This window comes from Equus quagga, chromosome 2 (genome assembly GCF_021613505.1).
Source record: "Equus quagga isolate Etosha38 chromosome 2, UCLA_HA_Equagga_1.0, whole genome shotgun sequence".
Lineage (NCBI taxonomy): Eukaryota > Metazoa > Chordata > Mammalia > Perissodactyla > Equidae > Equus > Equus quagga.
Genome location: NC_060268.1, coordinates 120,093,702 through 120,104,358, shown reverse-complemented (window position 1 = coordinate 120,104,358; position 10,657 = coordinate 120,093,702).

Genomic DNA, 10,657 nt, shown 5'->3' with positions numbered 1-10,657 from the left:
ACTGGGGGCCGCGCAGCGCCGGGGGCCATGGGCCGCGGCCTGGGCGGGCTGGGGGCCCGGGCGGCGAGCGGCGCTCAGCAGCGGCCGCCTCCCGGGCTCAGGAGCGCAGCCATGTTGGCTGCAGCGGCGGCGGGACTGAAGAGGAGGAGGAGGAGACGGAGGAGGAGAAGGAGGAGGCGGAGGTGGGGACGGCGGCCGGGGCGCGCCCCAAGGCCCGGCTCCAGCCGGGCATGCTCCCCCGCCCCCTCCGCGCCGCCGCCGCTCCCTCCCCGGCCCCGCGAGACAACTCGCCCCGAAACCCCGGCCCCGGCGCCGCCCCCAGCCAAGATCCCAGCGCCGCGGGGAAAGCGGCCAGGCCGGGTGCGCCAGGCCCCCGACGGCTCCGACCCGGCTCGGCGGCCGCCTCGGCTCGGCCCGGCCCGTGCGCCCCGGTCCGGTTCACCGGGGCCCCGCGGCGCCGCCAGCTCCGCAGTGGCCCGAGCCCCGCCCCGCCGCCCTCTCCCCTCCGCCCGGCCCTCCCTCAAGCGCCAGGGCGGCCGGCCCTCAGGGGATGGACGAAGGGGAGGGGTCCCCGCCCCCGGCCCGCCTGGAGGCGGGGACGGCGCGCTCGCCTGCTCTGCGGGTCCCCGAGGCCCAGGCGCCGCCGGGCATGGGGCGCACGGAGCTGGGGGCCCAGTGGGAAGCGGCCCGGCACACGGTCAGCTCCCAAGCTATTGGAGACCCCCTCAAGCAAAGCCCTGCCCCCAATCCAGGAACTCTTTTATAAAGAATTTCCCAGTATAATCTCCTGAGACTCAGTTAATCAGGATCTTTCCCCTCACCCCCATTTTAGGTGAGTTGGTCCTGAGTCTAAAGAGCATTGGATGTTGAGGGGAGGAGGGGATGTGTTGCTGGACGAGGAGGAGAGGTGGGGGTCTGCAGTGGAGCCGTCGATGTTTTTGGCAGGAGAGGTGCCCTCCTCCCTATATGGCACTCTCAGATTCTAGCTAGTCTCGAGAAGGTAAATCAATGGGCTATAGAAACCTTGCCTCCCTGATGCGCTCAATGAGGATCTTCAGTTCGGATCCAAGTCCAAGAACGTCTGCCTTCCATCACAGCCCTTTGTGGACACTTACCTCCCGACTGCAGGAGGAGGTCCTTCGAAGCTAGAATCAACGGGTCGCTCTCAGTAACCCCACCGCGCTAGTGTCGAGAGGGATCCCAGCGCCATTGCAGACGTCTGTGCTGGAATGAGTGAAGCTTGTTTACAAGCACTGGGGCCACAGGTGCTTTTTCTACTGACGCTGTCACTCCCTCCCCCCCCCCCCCCCACAACTCCTCTCCTCCAGCCAAAAGCAAAGCTTACTACAAGATTCTTCTTCTTTAAGGAGAGGAGTCGCTTTTATTTAATGGAAACAAACTCGATATAGTGGTTAAAACAAGAGTACCAGAATTTGCACTTCAGTTTTGAATTTCCCTGTAAATAGCTGCACAAGCTGGGAGCAAATCAATTACCCCGACTGATCTCAGTTTTCTCAGGAAAACCGGGTGGAGAGAGTATATTCTTTCAGGCGTTGTTGTCCTTGAGTTCGTGAATAAGCTCCAGGGTATCAGTGAAGCTTTTGAAATTATCTGAACTTTTTTGTGGATGTGTATTATTTTTCTGGGATGGAGGTCCATAGCTTTCATCAAACTCTTAAGGCCTCCATGACCCAAATGGTGGAACTAAACTCTTTTAAGAACTAAACCCTGCTCAGATAGTCCGGGCTTCTATGGCTGGGCAAGGTTCTAAGGGAGGGGAAGGCTGGCTATTGGACAGTGCCAGGGATCTAGACAGGCTCTCTAGCTGTCCCGCCCCCTCCTCCCTCTGAGAGATGGTTCCCCCTTCTGGCCACCATTTCCTCTACAGCAAGTGCAGAGCCTAAATCAACCACAGAGGCATCCACCCTTAACGTGGACCTCTGTTCTTAGCTGGATTAACCAGAAATCTAGGGCGTGGAAGAACAGGAGAGGAGAAGTTGTAGGTTAATTTGGTTTATGGTTGGAATCAACTGTGGGTAAATCCCAGATCCAAAGGCTGCCTGAGACAGGAAGGGGCAGGAGGGAGCCATGGTCTCCCAGCAACTTCTTTTTTTTTTTTTTTTGAGGAAGATTAGCCCTGAGCTAACATCTGCTGCCAATCCTCCTCTTTTTGCTGACGAAGACTGGCCCTGAGCTAACATCCATGCCTGTCTTCCTCCACTTTATATGTGGAACACCTACCACAGCATAGCTTGCCAAGTGGTGCCATGTCCACACCCGGGATCTGAAGCAGCGAACCCTGGGCCACCAAAGCAGAACGTGCACACTTAACTGCTGCGCTACCGGGCCGGCCCCTCCCAGTAACTTCTAAAAGGATGGTGGGGGACATGTGTGTTTCACCCCTGGAAGCCTTCTCCAGAACCAGTGAGGAAGCCCATTTGCTAAGAGTGCTTTCTCCCAGGGGCTGTACAGTGACAGACATTACTTTCAGCAAACCCATTATTGGAAACTCTGGGGTTTTATCAAAACATAAATTCTAAAGGAAATCATTTACTTTATAAACACATTCAACTTTAGGATTCCTTTAACCTGTCACCTTGGTGTGACCTTGTATTTCTGTAGCATTTTATACCTGTTAGGGCACATTCCCACACACTATCTCCTTTGTGCCCTGTTCTGGGTTGAATTGTATCCCCCCAAAAGATAACTTCAAGCGCTGACTCCCAACACCTGTGAACGTGACCTTATTTGGAAATAAGGTCTTTGCAGATACAATCAAGTTAAAATGAGGTCATGCTGGATTAGGATGGGCCCTAATTCAGTGACTGGTGTTCTTATAAGAAGAGGGAAGTTTGGACACAGTCACACACACAGTGTGTGTCTTCACAGGACAATACATGTGAAGATGGAGGCAGAGGTTGGAGTGATGTGTCTACAAGCCAAGGAGTGCTAAGGAGTGCCAGCAGCCACCAGGAGCTAGGAGAGGGGCCTGGAACGGACTCTCCCTCAGAGCCTCCAGAAGAAACCAACCCTGCCGACACCTTGACTTTGGACTTCTGGCTTCCAGAACTGTGAGCTAGTAAATTTCTGGGGTTTTTTGCTTGAGGAAGATTAGCCCTGAGCTAACATCCGTGCCAGTCTTCTTCCACTTTGTATGTGGGTCGCCACCATGGCATGGCTAACGAGTGGTGTAGGTCCACACCCAGGATCCAAACCCACGAATCTGGGCTGCCAAACCAGAGTGCACTGAACTTAACCACTACACCATGGGACTGGCCACAAATTTCTGTTGTTTTAAGCTCCTCAGTTTGTGGTAATTTGTTACGGCAGCCCAGGGAAACTAATGCAATCTCATCATAATGCGGGACAGATGAAAGACAAAGATGGGTGTCCCCATTTTACAAATCACCCTCTCACCTCACTCTTCTACTGGGTAAGAATTTCTCTATAGATTTACCTACCTTTCCTCTTTTCTTCTAATCAGAGAAAAAGAGGGCCCCTTCTCCTTGAGAACAGCACTCTCATGCTCTGGATACAATCCTTACACACCCCTCACACACACTCACATACACACATACTCACATGCACATATTCATACCAGTCTCCCTCTGGTATGACTCAGACCTTCCTCCCCTTTGTCAGCAAAGAGGCCCGGGTCTCCCCATTCTCAAAGGCCCGGCTGCCCTCTCTCGTGTCCTCAGGAAAGAACCACTGCCTGACACTGGGACCTCCACATGCTCATAGACAGCTTACTTCTTGGTTAGTGCTTTGCAGTCCAGCTTCTGAGTACAACTTCCCACAGAAAACTGCTCTCCGCCCATTAACCTCCTGGTGCCAGCTGGGGCCTCCCCTTTACACCTCCTCTAACTCTGCCCTACTGCACCCCACCTTGTTCTCCCTCTAACCCTTGCTTCTCCCACAGCTCCTTTCTCTCCACCTTGACTCTTCATCCCTCTTGTCTCCCCACACTCCCTCCCTCCTAAACGGTAATCACTTTGGAGCTAGACAGATCTGAGCTCAGATCCCAGTGCTGACACTCACTGGCTGTGTATCCCTGGGCTAGTTACTGTTCTGAGCCTCAATTTCTGCACCTCGAAATTGGCAATAAACCTCACCCTTTGGTAGGGTAATTAGGAGAATTCGATGGCAGGCCTTATATGCAGCCTGAGCACAATGCCTGGGATCTGGCAGGCATATAACCCCCTAATGTAGTGCTTGAGCTGGCAACTTCTGCAGTCAGAAGGCCTGATTTAAATAGTGGCTTTGCATCTTATTAACTGGGTAACGTTGGGTAAACCTCTCTGTGCCTCAGTTTCCTCATCTGTAAAATAGGGGTATTCATAATAGGATGAAAGTAGTTAGTGCTCAGTCAATGGTGGGTGTCACTGTTCTTTTGGCTTCTGCTCTCTCATCCATCTAAGAGGAAGGCCTCTCTGCAGCATGTAGCAACAGTTTTTGAGCAGATGATTCCAGGTCCCTGAATGAATGGTTGTGGACTCCAGCTGAAAGACTTCCATTTCACTTGTATTTACATGGCAGGTGAGGGCAGGGGCCCCTTCTACTTGGTTCTCTGCTGTATACCCCTAGCACAGCGCCTGGCATGTGGTAGGTGCTCATAGCTATTTTTTAATTAATAAGTGAATATGTAAATGAATGAACAAACTAAAGAGGTTTGCATTGAGGCCTCATTTCAAAAGTGATATCTGCTAGAAACGGAAAGATGGGGAATGAGAGCACCTGAGAAAGGAGCAGGATGAGAAGCAAAGTGAGAGAGGTTCACACACTCTCTCAGATGCCCCAGGACGTGGGCGGCAGGTTGGGAGCTCAACAGAGGTAGCTGAACTCCACCCACTGTGGAGCAGCCACCCTTGGAGGGCTAAGTACCAGGCCCCCCACCCTCTCTTGCCTCGCCCTGTGTACAAGCTTGGCCCACCAGAGCCTGTTGAAGATGCCCCTGCTCAGAAATCCATCCCCTAGTTAATGTAGTCCTGAGGGCCGGGCCTCCTCCAGGTTTCTGCAAGCACAGTACTGCCAGAGAGCATTAACCCTTTGATTCAGAGTGTATTCCAACTTAGATGTTACCTGCTTTAGGAAGCCAGACTGACCTCCTCTTGAAAGGGCTGTCTGCTCCTTGCTCTCATTGCAACTTTTTACCTCTTCTTTATTAATATTTAAAAACGTGTATTGTTGGTGCAGCCCACCCAGGGCATAGCACTCTCGCTTCCACAGCCCAGGTTCAAGAGTTTGGAACCCCAGGCACAGACCTACCCCACTCACCAGCCATGATGTGGTGGCGAACCACATACAAAATAGAGGAAGATTGGCACAGAGCCCTATTAATAACTCTCATCGCCACATCATGTTAGCTCAGGGCCAAATCTTCCTCAAGTAAGAAAAGAGGAAGATTGACAACAGATCTTAGCTCAGGGTGAATCTTCCTCAGCAAAAAAAAAAAAAAAGTCTATTGTTAAAATTGTCAACTTACTTCCCTATATCCCTGTGGTAGGCAGAGTGCACTCTCCTAAAGATGTCCATGCCCTAGTCCCCAGAACCTGTGAATATGAAATACGTTATATTACATGGCTAAAGGGACTGTGCAGATGTGATTAAAATTACAGACTTTGAAATAGGGAGAGCAGCCTGGATTATCCAGGTGGGTCCAATCTAATCGCATGAACCCTTAAAAGCAGAGAATTTCTCCAGCTGCAGGCAGCAGATGGGGAGGTCAGAGAGATTCCAAGCAGGGGAAGGACTTGACTTGCCGTTGCTGGCTCTTACTGTATAAGCCCACATGCAGGGCCAAGAGAGAGGCTTTAGGAGTGAAGGGCAATCCCCAGCTAACAGCCAGCAAGGAAATAAGGACCTCAGTCCTGCAATAGCGAGGAACTAGATTCTGCCAACGGCCTGAATGAGCCTGGAAGTAGATTCTTCCCACAGCCTCCCGATCAGAGCCCAGCTGGCTGACACCTTGAGTTGAGCCTTGTGAGACCCAGTTAAGCCAACATGGACCCACAGAACTGTGAGATGCTACATGTAGGTGGTTTTAAAGATTTTTTGTTTTCCCTTTTTCTCCCCAAAGTCCCCCGGTACATAGTTGTATATTTTTAGTTGTGGGTCCTTCCAGTGGTGGCATGTGGGACGCCGCCTCAGCGTGGCCTGGTGAGCAGTGCCATGTCCAAGCCTAGGATCCGAACCGGTGAAACCCTGGGCTGCTGAAGCAGAGAGGGCAAACCCAACCACTCAGCCACGGGGCCACCCCTGTAGGTTGTTTTAAAGCTCTAAGTTTGTGGAAATTTTGTTATGGCTACAATAGAAGGTCCCCAAAGACGATGAGCTCTGCTTGAACGGGAGCAATATTAATTTGTCCACTGTCAAGCTCTGAGCACCTACCATAGTGCCTGCCACTGGTAGGACTCAAAAACCCCTGTTGTGTGAGTGAATGGAAACCTAGTCTTCCACCAGGACTTGCTTTTGGGGTAACTATTTATGGCATCTTTGAAAAACAGAATCCAGTTCTCCACCACTGATTGGAGGGGGAGTTTTCAAATGAAGATACCTAGAAACTGGGCCTTCTCTGCAGAGTGAGTGAGCCGGGGCCCAAGGGGCTCTGACCCTGGACTTTATGTCCTGATGGATAAGCAACAGCTGTTCCCTGGAGAAACAGATCCTGGTGTGTGGCGCCTTTGGCAGTAAACAAGGCTGCCTTCGAGAATGTGTGTACGTGCACAGCGTGTGTGCATGTGTGAGCATGTATGTGCACACATGCACAGTAAGAGTGTGAGGGTGTTGTGAGCAGGAGCGGGTCTATTTCAGTGTGAGCGTCGGTGTCTGTGAGTACAGACTGCACTAGTATGAACACTTGGATGTGTGTGACTGGAGAAGCAATCCTTTCCAGGATCATTTCTCCCTCCTACTCTGGAAATTGCAGGTGGCCCAACATAGAAGATGTGACACTTAAAAGGATTTCCTTGAAGAGTTCCTTAAAAGAATGAACTCCCCCAGGATGCTGAAAATGGAATTCTATTTATGAAAACGCCATGTTTCCCACAATTTTTAGGAATTTTATGACATTGAAATGAACTATACCTGTTAGAAAAAAATTAGTTTAAGCTTGGCTCTCGGTAGCTTCGGAAATCATGAAGTCATTTTTCTTCAGACTGCTCGTGTTCTTGGTACAGGAATAGCCCAGAAGCAAATGCCGTCAGATTTTAAAACAGGAAATCTGAGAGAGGCCTGTATCTAGTAATGAATCTTGCCCAGAGTGCCAGGACAGGGCAAAATTCTGAGATCAGAGATTCATATTCTAGGAAGGGATTAATTTACGATTAACAAATAATTAACAACTGTTTATTGAGTGTCTACTGTGTGCCAGGCATTAGGCTAGGCCCTGAGGCATCCCACCTTGTTTTGCAAATGAAGAGCAGGAAAGTTGCTTGCCCAAAACTATACAGCCAATTACTGTCAGAACTGGGCCAAGAACTTAAGTTCATCACCTCAGTTCACTGCTCCCTCTACTCCAGCCCATGCCCTCCTTTGGAGTCCTCGAGTTCAGCTTTTAGTTCCCCCAGTACCCACCCAAACTGCAGCAATCCTGCAAGGCTTATGCCCCAGCTCCTCCCCTTTATCCCTTCTTCCTGTTAGAATGCTCCTAAGGTGTGACTCTTCTCCAGAAGTTAGTCTAAAGTCACATTTGGAAGGGATCTGATACTATATGATAATATCTTCGTGGTTACTTCTCCCAAAGGACCCATAGTTTGACAACAACGATGCTGAACCTCAGGTCTGAGCAGCTTTCCCGTGAATCCTAGTGGGTCAGGACTGGCCAGCCTAGTCTTCCATCCATTGTTCAGAACACTATACTACTCCCTCACTTCCTCAAGAGTCCCAGCTAGCTCCCCATTACCTACAGGACAAAGTGCAGCTCTTTAGCTAGACCCCCAAGGCTTGCTGTCTTCTAACTTTATCTCCTATTAACCCCCACCGCCCCCACCCCCACCCCCCAGTGCTCCAGTGACCAACCCTCTCCATTTCCCCTTGGAGACCATTCCTCCTGGCTCCTCTTTACCTGCCCAAACCCCTCTCATCGTTTAGGGCCAGGAAACCCTCCTGCTGACCCCACCTTCCCCTGCCCTGAACTGCAGAGTGCTGATACTTTGAATCACTTTTCCCCCTGTTGCCATTATCTGTTGCCTCACATCATTCATGAGTGTCCCTGGGAAACAGGGAAACACACTGGAGACAGCGACCTTGCACTGTTATTTTTCTCATATCCCTCACAGTGCCTGGGATAGTGGAGGCCTGGAGCAGACGCTTCAGAAGTACTTGAGGACTGCAAGAACCAAGGCAAGGGAAAGTGGGACAAAGGGGAGCTAGCACCTTTTCATCCTTTAGGTCTCAATTTAAAGGTCACTTCTTCAGAAGCCCACCTAGTCCTAGCATCTCCCCAAATTATCAGAATTGGCTTCTATTCCCTTTGAGCAGTAATTTTCTTTCCTGGCACTCATCACATTTTGCATTAATTTATGTGACTGTGGTTAGTGATGGCCTCCCACTGGACATAAGCTCCACTGCACCCCTGGCCGGTTCACCTCTGTATCCCCAGCATCTAGCCTGATGAATGATAAAGGCTCAAAACTATTGGTTGGAAGACTGAATTAGAGAAGGAGAGGAGATGACCTGCTTCTGGTGCCCAAAATTGAGCTCAGGAACTCCCTAATGGAGTACTTCTGTCTCTCTAGTCTAGACCAGAGAATAGTCTGAGAGGATCAGTGTCTCTGGGGTTCCTACAACCCCAGCCACAGAACAAATTGTGACCGTTCCTCTTCCTGAGTGCTAAGTACATGCCAGGCACTTTACTGAATGCTTCTCCTGCAGCCCTCAGTCACTCTCCAATACACCCATTGGCGGTAGGTACCGTGATCAGCTCCATTTTACAGGTGAGGGACCTGAGGCTCAGCATTCCTGCCCTCCCAGCGCTAATGTGTCTCCCATCTCACAGGGGAGAGAATCTCTAGTGCCAGGGAGTGGCTGAGAAGCCTCAGATGAGCTTTTGAAGATGCATCAAATCTACCCCTGTCTTGAAAGGAGTGAAATCCAGCTGCTGGAGAACAAGCTAGAAATTAACAGTTGTCTTATCTGTGCAGACACATGTAAATCAGATGTAAATAGACCCACAGCCCAGTTAGACTCTTGGAGGTGGAAAGAATGAACCCAAGCCAGAAACAGCATGTTAGAAGGGGCAGTGCAGCTTGAGAACTCTGGTTTGGGTACATCAGAAATTCACCTGGGCTCCACCCCTTCCAGGGCATTCAAAGTCATTTTTCACAGACATTCACTCAATCGTCTCTCCCATCCCCCACATAGTGGTAACAAAGCCTCTAGTCAACGCAGAGGCTCAGAGAAGCAAGTCAACCTGCTCAGGATCACAAAGATGGAAAAGTGATGGAATTGTGGTTAGCATCAATGGCCTTAGGAACAACTCCCTACATTTGTCGGCAAGGCTGCTGTCTCTAAGCAAACCTCCTTTGTGTGGAAGCAGCAGCTAAAAAAACAGCTGCTGGATGGAACACTGGCCTGCAGCTTTCAGCCAGGAACCATCAGCTCTGTGCAGTTCTGCGGGAGCTGTTCCTTGGTGGGAAAGCCCCTCCCTGGAGGCCTCATTTAGGCAAGCATAGTCACACAGGGTGTTCCTGCATCAGCAGCAGTAGGCCCCGCAGAGGTGACTGCTGGAGTGCAAGGCCGTGAAGACCTCTGAGAGACTGAATATACAAATGGACAATGGCCAGGCTGTATATAAAAATAGAACTCTGACCCACAATCTGAAGCAACCAGTTCAGAGAGCCAACCAGTCTGTCTGTAGCAACCAGGCCAGGAAGCCAAAGAACCACCTCTGGAGCAATCGCCCTAAATGGCCAGAACTTCACATGGACAGCTTCCCTAATTCCCGCATCCACTTGCAATTTAGGACCAACTGGAGAAAGCCAAGTATGCTCCCCTAACTGATCAAACAGGATGCCCCACTGCTAGTTAACCTGCCTCCAGCTTCCCCATGCCTCCAGCCTCCAGTGAGAGAGTACCTGAAGTCTGCCCTTTTTTCCACTATAAAACTTTACCACTTCTCTATACACATCAAAAGCACATGGTGGTGGCTGATGCCCTTGCTACAGCAAACTCAGAGTAGATATCCTCTGTTTATTTTCATTTGGGTGGTTTTCATTGATTTCCGCACCTCCTAATTGTCTAATAGCTTTGTGACTCAATTTTCTTACATGTAAAATAGGATAATCACTCTGGGCATAAACCTTTTGGGAGGAAACTGCCTTGGGTTGCAGGGAGCCTCCTGATACTCCTCCCCTCCCCAGGTCACCTCTGATCTCAATTCAGCAGCCACATCCACCACGCCCCTCTTGTTCTGAGCACACCTGGGTGTGCTCATCACACGTCCAGTTCCTGCATTGTTCTCAAGGGGGAACCTGAAGCCCAGGCAGGAAAAGTGCCTACTTACCCAAGCTCCTCTCCTCCGGAGGCCCCTGAGAAACCAGTCTTGGTCTCCAGTTGCTCCCCTGTACTCCCACCCTCCGAAGGCAAGCACATGAGCCTTCTCAGGAACTCCACAGATGTCGGCTGATACGTATGGGGAAACCGAAGCAGGCTAAAG